The sequence below is a fragment of the Piliocolobus tephrosceles genome, chromosome 4 (assembly GCF_002776525.5).
Source record: "Piliocolobus tephrosceles isolate RC106 chromosome 4, ASM277652v3, whole genome shotgun sequence".
In the NCBI taxonomy this organism is placed as follows: domain Eukaryota; kingdom Metazoa; phylum Chordata; class Mammalia; order Primates; family Cercopithecidae; genus Piliocolobus; species Piliocolobus tephrosceles.
Genome location: NC_045437.1, coordinates 99,113,021 through 99,132,107, shown reverse-complemented (window position 1 = coordinate 99,132,107; position 19,087 = coordinate 99,113,021).

Here is a 19,087-nt window from a genome sequence, read left to right as displayed (position 1 = left end):
AAATCTATTTCACAAAATATTGGTAAAGGGTATGTCTTCTGGACCCTCCCATCTGGGATGAGTAAGTCTAAAGTGACTAATCCATGCTAGCATTCCAATCTCCTTAAGCCTTAGGATCCCTTCCTCTACATTAAACTAAGGGAGAGCAGGCATTTCCAGTTCACTCACGGTGGGCCATCTTTTGATCCATATTTCAGCTAAACGAGCAAATAAATGCTTAGAATATTTTTAAACTCTCAAGTTGCAATATTATATGTTGCATTATATGGGCCCGCTTAGTGGGCCCATATCAATAAATTCAACCTGATTCAACTTTAAGTTCCTTCCACCACTATCCCACACCCTTAATATCTCTTCCCATACCTGTTTCCCAGATTTCTGCTTATATAAATTAGAAAATGCAAGCAGTTCTTTTGGAGTGTAGTATACCTCCTCATGGGTTGCACTCTGTACATCACCTCTAGGGACCTGACAGGACTTGACTGTAGTTACAGGTCTAGAAGCAAACAGTGCTGTTGGGGGTAGGTCTTGGGGAGAATCAGCAATGTCTTGCCTGTCAACTGACTCAGGGGAGGCCATTACTGTTGCCTCAGGCAGTACAGACTTAATCTCCTCAGACAAAGGTGGAAAGGCTGATGGCAGCTGGGTGGGGGAGAGTATGCTGCCACCATCAAAGGTGGGGAGGCTATTTCCTTTGGCAAAAAAGGCTTCTCAGAACTAAGGAGCCCACCCTTATCAGAGTCCTCCCACATGTCCCCATTCCAAGTTGCACGATCCCATTCCTTTCCAGTCAATGCCCTCACTTTAACAGCAGGCACTTGGTGAGGCTGAGTGTGCACTTTTCATTGCAGGTCAGCCACTGACATAAGAGCTTGCATCTGATTTTGCAGTTTCAGCCATTTTTCTGCAGAAGATAAGACTCTCACTCAGGGCCGTCTTAGATGATTTCAGGCTCGGTATGTGCTTCTGGAGCCAGGAGTTAGAATCCCTGAGCTCATTATTTTCTTTCATCATTTTGTTCTGCGAACTTAGGAACAATCAACCAACCTCATTATATTCCTTGTTTCTTCACATACGGTTGAAGGTAATATGTATAGAGTCAATAAACTCCTTGCCTCTCCTGAGCACTGAATCAGGAGTACCAAATGCATTTGTTTTGCATAACTCTCTAAACAGTTCATGCCAAGGACTATCAGTGTTCTCCATACTATTAGAAGTCGGGCATTTTGGGTCTAATCATATTAAGCAGCCAACTCCAGAAACCCCAAAAACAACTAAAGAAATTCATCCTTAAAATTCTGTTCCTCTAGAACACTTTCTGGTACCAAAATTTGAATTAGGGTTCTCTAGAGGGACAGAACTAATAGGATATAGGTATATATGAAAGAGAGTTTATTAAGAAGTATTGACTCACATGATCACCAGGTGAAGTCCCACAATAGGCTGCCTGTATGCTGAGGAGCAAGGAAGCCAGCCTGTTGTCTCAAAACCTCAGAAGTAGAAAAGCCAACAGTGCAGCCTTCATTCTGTGGCTGAAGGTCTGAGAACCCCTGGCAAATTACTGGTGTAAGTCTATGATGCCAAAAGCTGAGGAACTTGGAGTCTGATGTTTGAGGGCAGGAGCCACTCAGTTTGAATGCTCACATGGCCTTGGGTAACTCTGCCCCTGTGGGTTTGCAGTGTACATTTTCCTTCCTGGCAGCTTTCACAGTTGGCACTGAGTGTCTGTGGCTTTTCCAGGCACATGGTGCAAGTTGTAAGTGAGTCTACCATTCTAGGGTCTAGAGGACAGTGACCTTCTTCTCACAGCTCCACTAGGCAGTGCCCCAGGGGAACTCCGTATTGGAGGTTCAACCCCACATTTCCCTTCTGAACTTCCTGCAGAGGTTCTCCATGAGGGTTCCACCCCTGTAACAGACATCTGCTTGGACATTCAGGGATTCTATACATCCTCTGTAACCTAGGCATAGGTTCCCAAACCTCATTTCCTGTCTTCTGTGCACCTGCAGAATCAACTCCATGTGGAAGCTGCCAACACTTGTGGCTTGCACGCTCTGAAGCAATGGCTTGAGTTACACCTTGGCCCCTTTTAGCCACTGCTGGAGTGGCTGGAATGTAGGGGCTGCACACAGCAGAGGGGTCCTGGACTCCACCCAGGAAATTATTTTTCCTTCTAGGCCTCTGGACCTGTGATGGGAGGGGCTGCTGTGAAGACCTCTGACATGCCCTGGAGACATTTCCATTTCCACCCTACCTCCCGCGCCCCCCTGCCCCTGTTGTCTTGGTGATTATCCTTTGGCTCCCCCTTACTCATGCAAATTTCTGTAGCTGGCTTGAATTTCTCCACAGAAAATGGTTTTTTTTCTATCACATTGCCAACCTACAAATTTTCCAAACTTTCATGCTCTGCTGCTTCTTGAATGCTTTGCCACTTAAAAATTTCTTCCACCAGATACCGTAAATTATCTCTCTCAAGTTCAAAGTTCCACAGATCTCTAGGGCAGGGGCAAAGTGCCACCACTCTCTGCTAAAGCATAGCAGGAGTCATCTTTACTCCAGTTCCCAATAAGTTCCTCATCTCCATCTGAGACTACCTCAGCCTGGACTTCATTGATCATATTAAGGGAGGAGACCACCTCTCATTTTGTCTTATGCTCAATTTCTGCCTCCAAAGAAAGAAGAAGTAAAAACTAAAAGGCAGAGATGAAATCCACAAGCAGACAGCCTGTTGCCACACCCTGGGCCTGGTAGTTAAATATCCACCCCTGACCTAATTGGTTATTTATATAAAAAAGCACTGTGAAGATCTCTGTCCTGTTCTGTTCTGTTCTAATTACTGGTGTAAGCAGCCCTCAGTCACATACCCTCTGCTTGCTCAATGATCACAACCCTCTCAAGCAGATCCCCTTAAAGTGGTGAGCCCTTATAAAGGACAGTAATTGCTCACTCAGGGAGCTCTGTTGTTGGAGACATGAGTCTTGCTGAAGCTCCCAGCCAAATAAAGCCCTTCCTTCTTTAACTTGGTGTCTGAGGGGTTTTGTCTGCAGCTTGTCCTGCTACAACATCACTATTAGCATTTTGGCCAAAGTCATTCAGCAAGTCTCTAGGAAGTTCCAAACTTTCCCACATATTCCTATCTTCTTCTGAGCCCTCCAAAGTGTTCCAATCTCTGCCTCATTTTCCAAAGTCACTTCCACATATTCAGGTATTTTTACAGCAGCACCCCACTCTCTGGGCTATAAATTTATCGTATTAGTCCATTCTCACGCTACTATGAAGAAATACCCAAGACTCAGTAATTTATAATGATTAGAGGTTTAATTGACTCACAGTTCCGCATGGCTGGGCAGGCCTCAGGAGACTTACAATCATGGTGGAAGGCACCTCTTCATAGGGTGGCAGCGGGGAGAATGAGGGCCAGCAGGGGAACTGCCAGATTCTTATAAAATCATCAGATCTCGTGAGAACTCACTCACTATAATGAGAACAGCATGGGGAAAACTGCCCCCATGATTCAATAACTGCCCACCAGGTCCCTCCCATGACACATGGGGATTATGGGAACTACAACAGAAGATGAGATTTGGGTGAGGCTACAAAGGCTAACCATATCAGTACTGGAAGGGTTTTGTTTTTTCAAGTTTAGATTTTTTGAGAGAAGGGTTTAGACATAGATAATTGTGTCATACGTAAATAGAAGACATTTCATTTCTCCTTTTCTAATGTAATGCTTTTAATTTTATTTTCTTGCCTTGATCACGCTGGCTATAACGTCTTCAATGCCAGGCAAGAGTGGCAAGAAATGATATCCTTGCCTTGTGCTCCAGCTGTTTCACAATTGAGTGTGAAATAGGCTTTTCATTGAAGCTGTTTATTAGCTCTAATAAGTAGAGAATAATAGATTGGATGGCTCAGCATAGGGTTTATGTTGTTTTAGGATTTTAAATAAACTTGGAAACTCATCCATGAGCCATCTTTATACTTGCTTATCAACAAGAAATACAGATACTTTGGCCAACATTATTATCTTAACAAAATGGTAATTAAGAGCCACTCTTAACTATATGACTGTCTGGTAGTTAATGCCTTTTTGTAGCATTTTTAAAAACCTCATAAAATAGAAATTTTGATGACAGACTCAAGGTATTCATGGCCTGAATTTTAGCCTAAATACAAGGATACAAATCAGTGAACTAGATAAATCTGACTGGAAAAAAAGAAGACATATCGTTATTTTCTAATCATTCCTTCTTCCGTGAAAGGAAAACTTCTTTTAACTTTAACTTTTACTCTTGTTGATAATGTAATGTTTATTTTTATTTAGATCATAATTGAACAAAATCCTGTCACAAATTTGTTGTGGGAAATATTCTCAAGATAAACTTATAAATACAGAGCTCTTCTCCATACCCTTCTAGGGATCCCCTAATTTGTCACTTTGCTGGTAATCCCTTCATTTGTTTCTCAGTTAGGTTTAAGGGGGAACACAACTCCTTTGTTATCTTGAGCTCGACTCTGTGGCAACCTTTCTTGAGGAAACTTGTTTGAATTTTCCCATGTTGAAGTATGGTTTTAAGTATTTGGTATCTGTACTTGCATAAATCTCTTATCCAGTAAAATTTTATTATAGACTTTATATTTATAGACATTATATTTGGTTCCTAAAATTGGATTTGATATATCAAGTTACATATAATTTTAGACAGCTTGCTTACTTAAATTAGGGTGTTAAATTATCTGCTTACTTTAGGAAGATTTTTAAATAAATTTATTATAAGTTCACTTATGGAAAGAAAGATATTCAAATACTAGATAGGTGAATTTCAGTTTCTTTCATCTCTCTTCAATTTTTAAAATTATTATATTGCTAGAAACAGTAGTTTGGTCAATATTGTTCAAAGGTATAATGTTTCTGTTATTATGTATTCTTCCTTGGAATATAAGGGCATCAGTACTTTCTCCTATTTAGTTTATTATCCTATCATAGTTGCTGATTAAAATCTTGAATGTTACTTTAAGTTTGTCTTATCTTAACAGACTACTTCAAAATCTGAAAGCTCATTTCTCTCTGGCTCAGCCCAGCTCTTAACAATAATGTTTTTCTCCTAAATTAATGACATTTCCCCACCCTGTGCCCCGTGGTAAGCTGCTTAGATTCCCATCTTTTACATTAAGAAGTAGATATGCTCAAATATGATTTTCAGACATCATAATCTTTGTTCACAAGAGAGGCATAGTACAGGATCCAATATTCTGTAAGCCATGAGAGCAATCAATTATATTATGCACTTTGAACAAAAGCTGAAGCAAAGCAGAAGCAAAATGGAAGTCAGAATCTGATGGACAAATCGAGGTATTGTTATTTAACTACCCACTTAATCCCAGAGATCTAAATCCAAGAGGTTAGGTAAGGGTTCTTATTGGAAAAGAGTCCATGAGAAAACCAAGGCAATAGTGTAGTAGAGGGTTCCTAAAACATTTAACACCTGTTTAGGTGCATGAATGTCTTTGGGATATCAGTCCCAAACAAGAATTTGGGAACAGTGGCTATTTTCTTTCGGACAACTAGTCATTACATATTGGTGATACCATGAACTAAATGAAAACATCTGGTCCAGCTGGGAGCAAAGTCAGGAGTCCACTTTCTGTAAATGAAATTTTATTAAAGAGAACATAGGATGTATATGATCCTAAAATGAAAAGGTCAGACAGAGAATGGTGATGATGACAGAAATATCACCAGTTAGGGACTGACTTTTCTCACAAAGCAGAAAGTCTTGAGTAGACAGTTTGGAGTTGGTTCAGAGGCTCAAAAATTAAGGACTCAGTATTTTTCTGTCTTTCTCCTTTGCCATCCTCAACATTTGACTTCCCTTGTCATAGTCACGGATGCTCCAGGCTTTTCTTCTCCTCATTATAGGCATAAAGAAAGGGAGAAAGGAGAAGAGCCAAAGACAACCATGAAAAAAGTCACATGTTAAAAGCCCCATCCAGTGGCTTTGTTTACATGCTTAAACTCATTGTCCTAAACTGTCACTTGAAGTTCCCTAGTGACAATGAAACTAGAAATGTAATTTTGAAGTACACGTGTCTACGTGTCATCATTGTAAAACAACAACAACAACAACAAAAACACTGGGGTTCCTTAAAAAAGAAAAAGGAATACATGGTGGATAATCAACAAACAATATCTGCCACAATTATAGAAATTTTGTTTTCTAAAAGTTGGTAAGAAATAGGCATATTGGTCACGTAACAAGCATTTAAAAAGTGTGTAAATTTCAGGGACAGAAGAAAAAAAATTTGCTTGAAAGAAAATGTGAGGTGCAGAGAGAAGGAACACTTAATTTCAAAATGCTTAATTACCAAAGAATTAAGAATCAGTCCCAGCACTTTGGGAGGACAAGGCAGACGTTTGAATCCAGGATTCAAGGGCAATATGGCAAAACCCAGTCTGTACAAAAAAAAAAATACAAAAATTAACTGGGAATCGTGGCTCCTATCAGTTGCTTGGGAGGCTGAGGTGGGAGAATCACTTGAACCTGGAAGGTCGAGGCTGCAGTGAGCTGTGATTGTGCTACTGCACTCCAGCCTGGACAACAGAGCAAGACTCTGTTCAAAAAAAAAAAAAAAAAAAATTGGCAAGTTCAAAAGGGAGTGTTTACTTGTAATAGAGTAGCCCTTGGAGTAATAGGAAAAAATATTTATTTATTTACTTAATTTATAACATTGTCTTACTAGAAAATAATTTGTTATCAAAATTCCAAACTTCAACAAGAATAAAAGGAAGAAATGCAAATTATTTTATCTTTGACATCATATATCCTTTCTAGATAAAAGCTAGTGCAAAAGGATTATAGCTAATCAGATGATTATACAACAAACACTATATGTGAAAATGCACAACTATTTCTGACACTTAGACTTGAGAAAAGAAATTCCCATTTATTATTAAAGAAAATAATATTAACAATAATAATACTGAATGCTTGCTGACTGTTACAAATTGTTCTATGCATTTCATATGAATTAGCACAATTAATTTTAACATCAATCATGTTATATAAATACTCTCGTTTCTTTTATTTGTACAAATAAATAATGATGCACATATCAAGGTCACCAAACTAGAAACCATGCAATTTAAAGAAACACTTCAGCAGCAACAGTCTTATAATGAATAGGAGTTTCATCCCTCAGTGTGTACTGATAGTGTACGTCTAGAGAGTAGTTCAATAAAACCAATTATATATCATGTGAAAGCAACGTCTTCAGGTCCGCAGTTTCTGATGATCTGGCCTAATGCATTTTAAAGTCTTTAAAGGAATGAATGACTCCATATCTGGCAAGCTTGCCAGATACACAATTATTTCAAACAAGTTTTAAGTAAATATTGAGACACAGTGATTTGGAAGACACACCTTCAGAAATATTCCTGTTCTGCCTGTGTTGCCAATTAAGTAAGATTCATATCCTTTGTTAGCTAACTAGGCTAATGAAGCATGATATAGATGAGTGGTCGACAACGTGGCAGCCAGGAGACCCCTGATGAACTGAGATGCGAGGCACAGATGTCCCCTGAGGTTTGAGAAATCCATGTATTCACTAAGCCTTTTCATTTGACTTTTAAATTTAGATCCCCTAATATTGAAGCATAAAAAACTCATGTGGATACTATTTTAATTAATAAAATAAAAATAATTTAAAAAGTTGAATTAACAGCAGATTCTTAATAATGATAAATTTTCCTAATGAAAATTGTCAACAAAATTGATATTAGTTTTTATATTTAAAAAGATAAGGAACTACTGATATTAACATCTAGATTTCAATCAAGTTGACATCTTAGAATATTCCTGTATAGTCAGGACAATAAACAAATTGATTTATTTCTCAGAATTTAAAACATACAAAATGTTTAAAGACTATTAATATCCATATATAAAATAAGTAACCATTTGTTCACCACTTAAAGAAATTACATTTTACTGATACCCATTCCTCTTAGCTCAGAGACACTCACTATTCTGAATTTGAGTATGTTGTCTATTACTTTAAACTTTACCATATATGTTTGTGCCTTTAGGTAACAGATTAAATGTTGTATGTTCTTAAATATTACATAAGTGATGTCAGATGAATCATGTTATGGAATTTGTCAGTAAATATTTCTTTGACATACATCCATTTTGATATGTGTAGCTCTAGTTTATTAATTTTGATTGTTGTATTGTATTTCCACTTCATAAATTTAAAATTATTTATGTATTTTCTATTGATGCACATTTCAATTCTTTTTTTTTTTTTTAAATGGAGTCTCTCTTTGTCGCCCAGGCTGGAGTGCAGCAGTGCGATCTTGGCTCACTGCAAGCTCCGCCTCCGGGGTTCACGCCATTCTCCTGCCTCAGCTTCCCGAGGAACTGGAACTACAGGCGCCCGCCACCACGCCCGGCTAATTTTTTGTATTTTTAGTAGAGACGGAATTTCACCGTGTTAGCCAGGATGGTCTGGATTTCCTTACCTTGTGATCCGCCCGCCTCCGCCTCCCAAAGTGCTAGGATTACAAGCGTGAGCCACGCGCCCGGCCATTCTTAAAAATATCTTGCTGTAACAAACAATTCTGTTATGAATTTTCTCCTATAACTCTTTTGAAATTCATGAGTAAATGCTTTGAGAGAAAACACATCCAGTCATACATCCATGCACAAATACATACATACTACTACACACATACATAAAGAGTTCCTGTGTAATAAGACATGAATCTCTTCAATGTTATAAACTATTTCCAAAATGCTCTTGAAAATTGAATTATCAGGGTAGGAATATCAAGATAAGGAAATAGAAAACTCCACCGATTGTTCCTGTAAGTATACCAAGTTAACTATCTATACAGAAGAAAACGTCCTGATAAGAACCAAAAATCAGGTCAGCACTCATAGTACCTTGTTTTAACTTCACATTTACCAAAAGAGTCACGGAAGAGAGAGGAAAAACAATCCTGAATCCTGGACACCACCCCTCCCCAACCTTGGGCAGTGGCCACATTTTGAAGAGAGCATCTTGGTGCTGGGAGAAAGAGAATACAAGAAACCAGACCAAACTCATCTGACATCCACCCAAGGAAGGGTCATTTAAACCAGCATTAGCCAGAGGGAAATCATCAATCCCACCTGTCCAAACTTGATGGCCTGCGAGGCCTGCAGCATTCTGTGTCTCAAAGTAAACTTTAAAGCCAATCTAGGCCATAAGAACTGCCACTCTTAGGCTAGTCCTAGGGCTGAACTAAGCCCAAAGACAGTGGACTGAGGGGGCACAGGACATCCTGAGACACCAGCTGGGGTAGACAAGGGAGTGCTGGCATCACCCCTCCACTAATCCCAGGCTGCACAGCTCCAGGTTCCACAGAGACTCATTCCTGCCACTTGAGGAGAGGAGAGGAAGAGTGAGGAGGATTTTGTCTTGCATCTAGGATACCAACTCAGCTACAGGAGGATAGAGCACCAGTCAGACTTGGGAGGCCTTCGCTTTCCAGGCCCTAGGTCCTAGACAACATTTCTAGACACACTGGGCCAGACAGGAGTCCACTGCCTTGAAGGAAAGAATCCAGTCCTGACAGCATTCATCACCTGTTAACTGAAGACCCCTTGGGCCTGAATAACCAGCACCAATACCCAGGTACTACACTGAGGGTCTTGGTTGAGACTCTGAGACTTGCTGGCTTTAGATAAGACTCAGCACATTTCAGCTGTGGTGGCTACAGGGCAAAACTCACTCTGCTTCAGAAAAGCAGAAGGAAAAGTAAAGGGGACTTTGTCTTGGACCTTAGGTACCAGAATTGCCACAGGGGGCAAATCACCAAGCAGGCTCTGGGGTCCCCAGTTCCAAAACTTGACTCTTGGACAGCATTTCTAGAACTATCCCGGGCCAGATGGGAGTCCACTACCCTGAGACTTGAGTCCCAAGACAGGCAGCATTCATGACAAGCTGACTTAAGAGACCTTGGGCCTTAAGGGAACATTAGTGGTAGTCTGTCAATATTCCTCATGGTCTGGGATGGTGGTGTCTACAGAGGGAGGCTCCTCTGCCTTTGGAAAAAGGAGAGAAGAATGGTAAGGACTGTGTCCTGCAGTTTGAGGGCCAGCTAAGCTGAAACACAGGTTGACTCTAGTCCCTGAATCCTGGATGGCACTTCTGAACCCACCCAGGGCCTGAGGGACCTCACTGCCCTGAAGGGTAGAATGAGGGCCTGGCTGACTTTGCCATCTGGTGATTGATGTACCCCAGACCCTTGAGCAAAAATAGGCAGTAGCCAGGGAGTGGTTACAATAGGCCTTGAATGAGATTCAGTGCTGCACTGGCTGCAGGTCTGACCCAGTGCAGTCTTTTTTTTTTTTTTTTTTTTTTTTTTGAGACGGAGTCTCTCTCTGTTGCCCAGGCTGGAGTGCAGTGGTGTGATCTCAGCTTACTGCAAGCTCTGCCTCCCGGGTTCATGACATTCTCCTGCCTCAGCCTCCCAAGAAGCTGGGACTACAGGTGCCTGCCACCATGCCTGGCTAATTTTTTGTATTTTTAGTAGAGATGGGATTTCACCATGTTAGCCAGGATGGGCTGGATCTCCTGACCTCGTGATCTGCCTATCTCAGCCTCCCAAAGTGCTGGGATTACAGGCATGAGCCACTGTACCTGGCCCCCCAGTGCAGTCTTAGTAGTAGCCACAAGGGTCCTTGTGTCACTCTGCCACTAGCTTTAGGTTGCTCAGAACAGAGAGAGAGAGACTCTGTTATATTTGGGAGAACATAAGAGAAGAGAACAACACTCTCTTCCTGGTAATCCAGAAAATTCTCCCAGATCTAGTAAAGACCATCAAGCCAGTCCCCTTATGAGTTCACAAGAACCACAGTGTTACTGGGGTTGGGGTGCCCTCTAAAGTAGATACAGTTTAGATCACAATACCCAAGACTTTCCAAATATCTGGAAAGCCTTCCCAAGAAAGATGGATGCAAAAAAGACCAGACAGTGAAGACTAGAATCCCTAACACTTCAATGTCCAGATATTGAAGAACATCTACTAGCACCAACATCATCCAGGAAAACATGAACTCAAAAAATGAACCAATTCTAGAGAAACAGAGATATGCAACCTTTCAGACAGAGAATTCAAAATAGCTATGTTAAGGAAACTCAAAGAAATTCAAGAAACCAGGGAAGGAATTCAGAATTCTATCAGATGTATTTAACGAAAAGATTGAAATAATTAAAAAGAATGAAGCAGAAATTCTAGAGCTGAAAAATGCAATTGGCATAACAAATAATGTATCAGAGTCCTTTAATAACAGAATCAATCAAGGAGAAGAAAGAAATATTGAGCTTGAAAACAGGCTACTGGAAAATATACTATTAGAAAAGACAAAAGAATAAAAAGAATAAAAAACAATGAAGCCCACCTACAGGATCTACAAAATACCCTCAAAGGGGCAAATCTAGAGTTATTGGCCTTAAAAAGGAGGTAGAAAGAGAGATAGGGGTAGAAGTTTCACTCAAAGGGATAATAACAGGAAACTTCCCAAACCTAGAGAAAGAAACTCACAAAGGTCAAGGATAAAAAAAGGATCCTAGGCTGGGCATGGTGGCTCATGCCTGTAATCCAAGCACTTTGGGAGGCTGAGGCTGGAAATCACTTGAGGTCAGGAGTTCGAGAACAGCCTGGCCAACATGGTGAAACCCATCTCTACTAAAAACACAAAAATTAGCTGGGTGTGGTGGCAGGCACCTGTAACCCCAACTACTCAGGAGGCTGAGGCAGGAGGATCGTTTAAATCCAGGAGGCTGAGGCTTCTGTGAGCTAAGATCACACCACTGCACTCCAGCCTGGGTGACAGAGCAAGAGCAAGACTGTGTCTCAAAACAAAAAAAAAAAAAAAAAAAAAGAAGAAGGAAAAAACCCTTGCACAAAGTAATTTCACAAATCATTTCACAATGGCAAGAATACAAGTTCAACATTTTTCCTCGCTAGAGAAAAGAAAAAAGTTTCCTTGGGGGCTCAGAAAACTCAAAATAACACAACTACAAACTCAAAAATATATACACACACACACACACACACACACACACACACATATCCTAAAAGTAGAAACAAATAACATACAATGGAGCTCCAAAGTCTGACTATAGACTGTAGACTTTTTAAGTGGAAATCTTACAGGCCAGGAGAGAGTGGCATGACATATTTAAAGTACTGAAGGAAAAAACCTTTTACCCTAGAATAGCATATCTGATTAAAATACCCTTTATACATGAAAAAGAAATAAAGACTTCTCCAGGCAAACCAAAGCTAAGGGATTTCATCAGTGTCAGGCCAGTCCTACAAGCAATGCTAAAGGGAGTAAGTACTGCAGTGAAAAAGCAAAGGACATTAATGTGTAGTAAATAATCACCTGAAGGTACAAAACTAACTAGTAATAGAAAGTACACAGAAAAACAAAGACTATTATAACACTGTAACTGTGATGTGTCAACTACTCTTATTCTAAGTAGAAAGACTAAATGATGAATAAATCAAAAATAATAACTACAACAGCTTTTTTAAAACAGTCAGTACAGTAAGAAATAAATGGAAACAACAAAAAGTTAAAAAGTGGAGGGACGAAGGTAAGCATAGATTTTTTATTAGTTTTCCTTTTGCTTGTTTTTTTGATACAAATAGTGTAAGTTTTTATCAGGTTGAAATAACAGGTTATAAGATAATATTTGCAAGCCTCATGGTAACTTCAAACCAAAATCACAATAGATATATAAAAAATAAAAATACAATGGATATACAACAAACAAAAAGCAAGAAACTAAATCATACCACCAGAGAAAAATCACCCTATTTAGAGGAAGACAGGAAGGAAAGAAAGAAGAAGGGTGAAACCATAAAACAAACAGAAAACAAATAACAAAATGGCAGGAGTAGGTCCTTACTTATTAATAATAACATTAAATCTAAATGGACTAAACTCTCCAGTCAAAAAACACACCCGGCTGAATGTATAAAAAAAAAAAAAAAAAAAAAAAAAGACTCGTTGGTTTGTTGCTTACAAGAAATACACTTCATCTATAAAGAAATACATAGACTGAAAATAAAAGGATAGTAAGACATATCCCATGCCAATAGAAACTGGAAAAGAGTAGGAGTCATTATACCTAGACAAAACAGATTTCGAGACAAAAGCTGTAAGAAGAGACAAAGAAGGTCACTATATAACAATAAAGTGATCAAGTCAGCAAGAAGATACAACAATTTTAAATATATATGTACCAAACACTGGAGCACTCAGATATATAAAGCAAGTATTATTAGAGCTATGGAGAGAGATAGGCCCTGAGACCATAATAGCTGGAGACTTCAACACCCTACGTTCAGCATTGGACAGATCCTCCAAACAGAATATCAAGAAATAAAGTGCAGACTTAATCTGCACTACAGACCATATGGATCTAACAGATATTTACAGAACATTTCATCCAAGAACCGCAGAATATACATTCTATTGCTCAGCATATGGATCATTCTCAAGGATAGATCATATGTTAGGTTACAAAACAAGTTTTAAGGCATTCAGAAAAATTGAAATAATATCAAGCATCTTCCCTAACCACAACAAAATAAAACTGAAAATTAATAACAAGCGGAATTTTGGAAACTATACAAATAAATGAAAATTAATCAATATGCTTCTGAATGACCAATGGGGTCACTGAAGAAATTAAGAAGAAAATTGAAAAATTTCTTGAAACAAATAATAATGGAAACACAACATACCCAAACCTATGGGATGCAGCATCAGCACTGCTAAGTGGGAAATTATAGCTGTAAGTGCCTACATCAAAAAGGTGAAAAATCTTCAAATGAACAATCTAATGATGCATCTTAAAGAATTGGAAAAACAAGAGCAAATCAAACCCAAATTTAGTAGAAGAAAAGAAATAATAAAGATCAGAGCAGAAATAAGTGAAATTGAAATAAAAAATGCAACAGATGAATGAAACAAAAAGGTGTTTTTTTCAATGGTTAAACAAAACTGACAAACCTGAAAAAAGAACAAAACTGGAGGAATCACATTACCTGACTTCAAATTACACTACAGAGCTGTAGTAACCAAAACAGCATGGTACTGGAATAAAAACAAACACATAGACCAATGGAACAGACTAAATAACCCAGAAACAAATCCATATGTCTGCAGCAAACTCATTTTTAACAAAGGTGACAAGAATGTAAGTTGGGGAAAAGACAGTCTCTTCAATAAATGGTGCTGGGAATACTGGATATCCATATGCAGAAGAATAAAACTAGATCCCTACCTTTCACCATATACAAAAATCAAATCAAAATGGATTAAAGACTTAAATACAAGACCTCAATCTATGAAATTACTATAGGAAAGCATTGGGAAAAGTCTCCAGGACATTGGTATGGGCAAAGATTTCTCGAGCAATATCCCACCAGCACAGGCAACCAAAGCAAACATGTACAAATGGGATCACATCAAGTTAAAAAACTTCTGCACAGCAAAAGATACAATCAACAAAGTGAAGAGACAACCCACAGAATGGGAGATAGTATTTGCAAACTACTCAACTGTGATAGCATTTATTTATAAGACACTTTTCTGCTTATTTCCTGCTAGATGTAGCTAGTTATGCCTTTATTATATGTTTTTGTCACTTGAAATAAATATTATGCTCCTTGAGGGAGGGAACACTATTTTATTCCTCTGAATATTCTCTCCTTCAACTATGTATGTGCCTTTCTCTCTGTTGTAAATAAAATATAAGATCAAGTTTATTCTTCAGAATAATGTTCAATATTTATTTTTTCTTTTACTTTGCATCCAGTATTCTACAATTTGTCTGATTCCATAGTGCCAATATTAATATTCTATTTTTTATGAATGTATTTTACAATACCTTTTGTTTCTAACAGCATTGGAAATAGCAGGGACCTTTTTTTTTTTTTTTTTTTTTAAATGGAGAAAGAAATTGGATGACCTAGGGAAACAGGATTTACTTATTCCACAAACTGATACTGAATTGCCTATGCCAATGTGTTATTCCTTGTCTCTTCCTTGTCTTGTCTTCTTCCTTGTCTCTAAGACAAAAGGAAAACAGATTGTGTTACTTCTTTCCCATGAACTGATGAAAGGAAGCTTATCAGTTCTTACAGTTTTTTAAATGTGAATTTTATAGGAAAATAATTGCAAAATGTAATAAGCATTATCCTTAATAGCAGGTATACAGAAGCTCTACAAATGTTTTTCATACCATATTGTAGTTGGCAAAAAAAAAAAAAAAATGACCCCCCAAATCTGTCTGTGCCTTAATTTCCAGAACCAATGAATATGTTATGTTAAATGGCAAAAACCATTTCTGCCTTTGAAGATACAAGAAGAGTAGGAGCCAAGTATTAGCGACACCTTGATTTTAGTCCAGTGAGACACATTTGGACTTCTGACCTTCAGAACTGTAGGATAATGTTTTCTGTTTTTTTTTTTTTTTTTTTTAAGTCACCAGTTTGTGGTCATTTGCTGAAGCAGCAATAAGAAGCCAATACAATTGTCATATTTGTTTTACAAAATTTAGGGAAACGGCACTGTCCATTCGCATCCTCCACTTAACATTTTCCATTCCTTTTGAAGTAAGGTATTACTAATTCTGGTCAATGAAATGTGAGCAGAAGTGAAATGGGTCACTCTTCAGATTCACTTTTTCTACTACTACATCTGTAATGTCTCAGATAGTACAACTACAAGAAGATAGATCCTTACTCAACCTAAGCTTCTAAGTGAAAATATATAGCATACCAAACACCCTTAAACCCTTAAACTTGCACTGGAGCTAGAAATTGTTTGTTTGTTTGTTTGTTTCATTATTATGTTAAGGCAACTCAATGTTAAGGCATGGAGGAGTGATGTGTTACCGTAATGTGACATAATATAGCATGTCCTAAAAAACACAGACACTAAATTATAGCTTAGTAAAGATATTTTACTCAGGAGCTGATTTCTCTCATTTCTAGAGTTCTGGCCTGGAGACAGGGCTTAAAAAATTTAGAATACTTCATGGCAATCATTCCCTTTAAACTGCTATATTTCATCTGTATTTATAGCACACAGATTCGTAATTCTAAATTGTGTTTTCTGGTTAGTACCTGAAGTTAAAAATGTGTATCTGGTTTATAATAAAAGAGTCTTTTTTAAAAATAGAAGATGCAACTATATGTATTTTTTTAGTATACTTTAAGTTCTAGGGTACATATGCACAATGTGCAGGTTTTTACATATGTATACATGATGCAACTATATGTATTAAATAGGTTGTTTATTTTTGTCTAGAGGTAATCCCATCTTCTCTTGGAAGTGCCCAAGGCAGTCTATGAAAATGCCTGGCAAAGGGCCAATAATTTTCTGTTTTGAGCCTCTCATGCCTAAACAAATACTTTTTGACACTTCAGAGTTACCTGCCAGAGAACTAAAAGTTATTCTTTTATATTAGGCTAGCTTTTAAAGGCAAGTTGTTGTCATTTGCCCAAGTCAATTGTAGATGAACTTCAGTGTGAATCTGTTACATGAATGAGTAAAGATGACCCTTAGCTTGTTTATTTCTTCACAGCAGTCTACAATCTGTGAGCTCAAAAGCCTACCAGTGGCAAACTCAAATTTTTACATATCCAGTTGTTTTCAACATAAGCCAAATGTTTAGCCATTTAGAGCCTGCCTGCTTTGCATATCTCAGGAAACTGCCCAACATCTGCTAGCCATAGATAAGATCAACCCTGTAGCTATAAAATATCCCAAGCTGCTTCTGCCTTTTGCAGCTCTCTGACCCAGACTCACTGCTAGAGTGCTGCGTAACATTATCCACACATGCAATATCTCTCTATGATCCCCTTTCCCCTCTGAGTTTCCTTGCCCTCATCCCTTACCCTCGCAAATGCTATAGCCTTTGGATGGTATCATGCTGTGGGGGACTTTGCACACATGAAATCCTGTCAAAATGTTGCCTAAATAAAGCTCATGTCATATCATTTGCCTTGATCAGCCCTGAAATTCCTCTAAATCACTACCGACTCTTACAGAATGATTTTATCTATCATTAGGCCCACTAAATGCTAATTTTCAAAAGTACCTCAAAGTAGCTGAAAGAATTTACTAGTTAAATAAGATTACTTAATATTATTATTTGGATTATGGTGAGTAACCATCCCCCAAAATGTGGTATCACTTTGACATAGATGTTAAGAAGTATATTTTTCTTATTGTTTTATTTTTATTCTTTTATAAAGATAGGGTCCCTGTCACCTAGGCTGAAGTGCAATGGCGTGATCATAGTTCCCTGCAGCCTCAAACTCCTGGATGCAAACAATCCTCCCGCCTCAGCCTCTTGAGTACCTGGGACCACAGGCATGAGCCACTGCACCTAATTCATTTTTATTTTTACTTATGTATAGTGGAGCCTTGCTTAGTTACCCAGGTTGGTCTCAAACTCTTGGCTTCAAGAGATCCTTCCTTCCTGGCGTTCCAAAGTGTTGGGATTGCAGGTGTGAGCCACTGTGCCCAGCTGCATTTTTTTCTTAAACTTGTTTGACAATAGGTTCAGATGCTTTGTAAAAGTTTATCCTGGCTTAGAACTATTTCATTAGTAAAAATATAACTACTATTTTACAGGGCTTTGTGAGTGCATTATAGTGCAGTGACTAGGACCATAGACTGTCTCTGAGAGTCCAGGGTTTAAATTCCAGTTTGTCACTTAATTATGTAACTTTGGGCTAGTTATCTAACTTCTTTAAACCACTTTCCTCATTGTAAAAATAAAGATAATAATTGTACAGAACCATGTGTATTAGTTAGCTATTACTGTATAACAAATTAATCTAAAACTTAGTAGCTTAAGACAACAAGTATCACTGTGTAACAAGTTAACCCAAAATTTAGTGGCTTAAAACAACATTTATCATCCCAGATTCTGTGGTTTGGGAATCTGGATGCAGTCTGTCAGAGCTCTGCAGCTCAGGGTGTCCCAGGAATGGAATCAATGTGTCACCTATAAATGCAGTCAACTTAATGTTTAAGTAGGGAAGAATCTTCTTCCTCGCCCACTAATATGGTTGTTCGAAGGATTCAGTTCCTCAGGGTTGTTGGACAAAAGGCCTCAGCTCCTCACTGGCTGTTGACTGGAGGCCTCCTTCAGTTCTTTGCCATGTGGACAGTTCATATGGCAGTTGCTTCATCAGAGTCTTAAGCAACAAGAGCCACAGGCCAGGAGCAGTAGCTCATGCCTGTAATCCTAGCACTTTAGAAAATCAAGGCAGGAAGATCGTTTGAGTCCAGGAGAGCCAAGATCACACAACTGTACTCCAGCCTAGATAACAAAGGTGAGACTCTGTCTCCAAAAAAATAAAAATAAAAATAAAAATAGAAATAAAAAAGGAAATTAACTTCCCATAACTTTTTTTATAAAACTAAATTACAACTTTACTCAATTTCACCATTTTCTCTACCAGTGGAAATATTTTTTCTGTTGCAAGGATCCAATCCACAACATCACATTGCATTTAGTTGTCATGTCTTCCTAGTCTTTTTGATCTACAACCATTCCTGAGGTTTTTCTTTTTTTGCATTTCAAAATCTTGATACGTTCGAGAAGGACTGGTAGTTACTTTGTAAAATGCCTCTAAATTTAGGTTTGCTTTATATTTTTTTCAGGATTAGGCTGAAATTTCGCATTACAGGAAGGATAACACAGAAGTGGTTTGCCCTTTGTATCATATCGTGGAGTACATGATGTCAATATGTGTTACTAGTGCTGTTGACTTTGACAATGGTCAAGGTTATATCTACCCATTTTCACTTCAATAAAGTTACTATTTCTTTTTCATCTCACCACTTTTGACATATTCTGTTTGTTAGAAATAAGTCACTAGGTCCAGCCAGCACGCACAAGGGGAGAGGATGACAGAGGGCATGAGTGCCAGGAGGCATGTTTCATTGAAAGCCATTTTAGAAGCTGTTTGCCACATCATGGAAGGTGTTGGGGGAAGGTT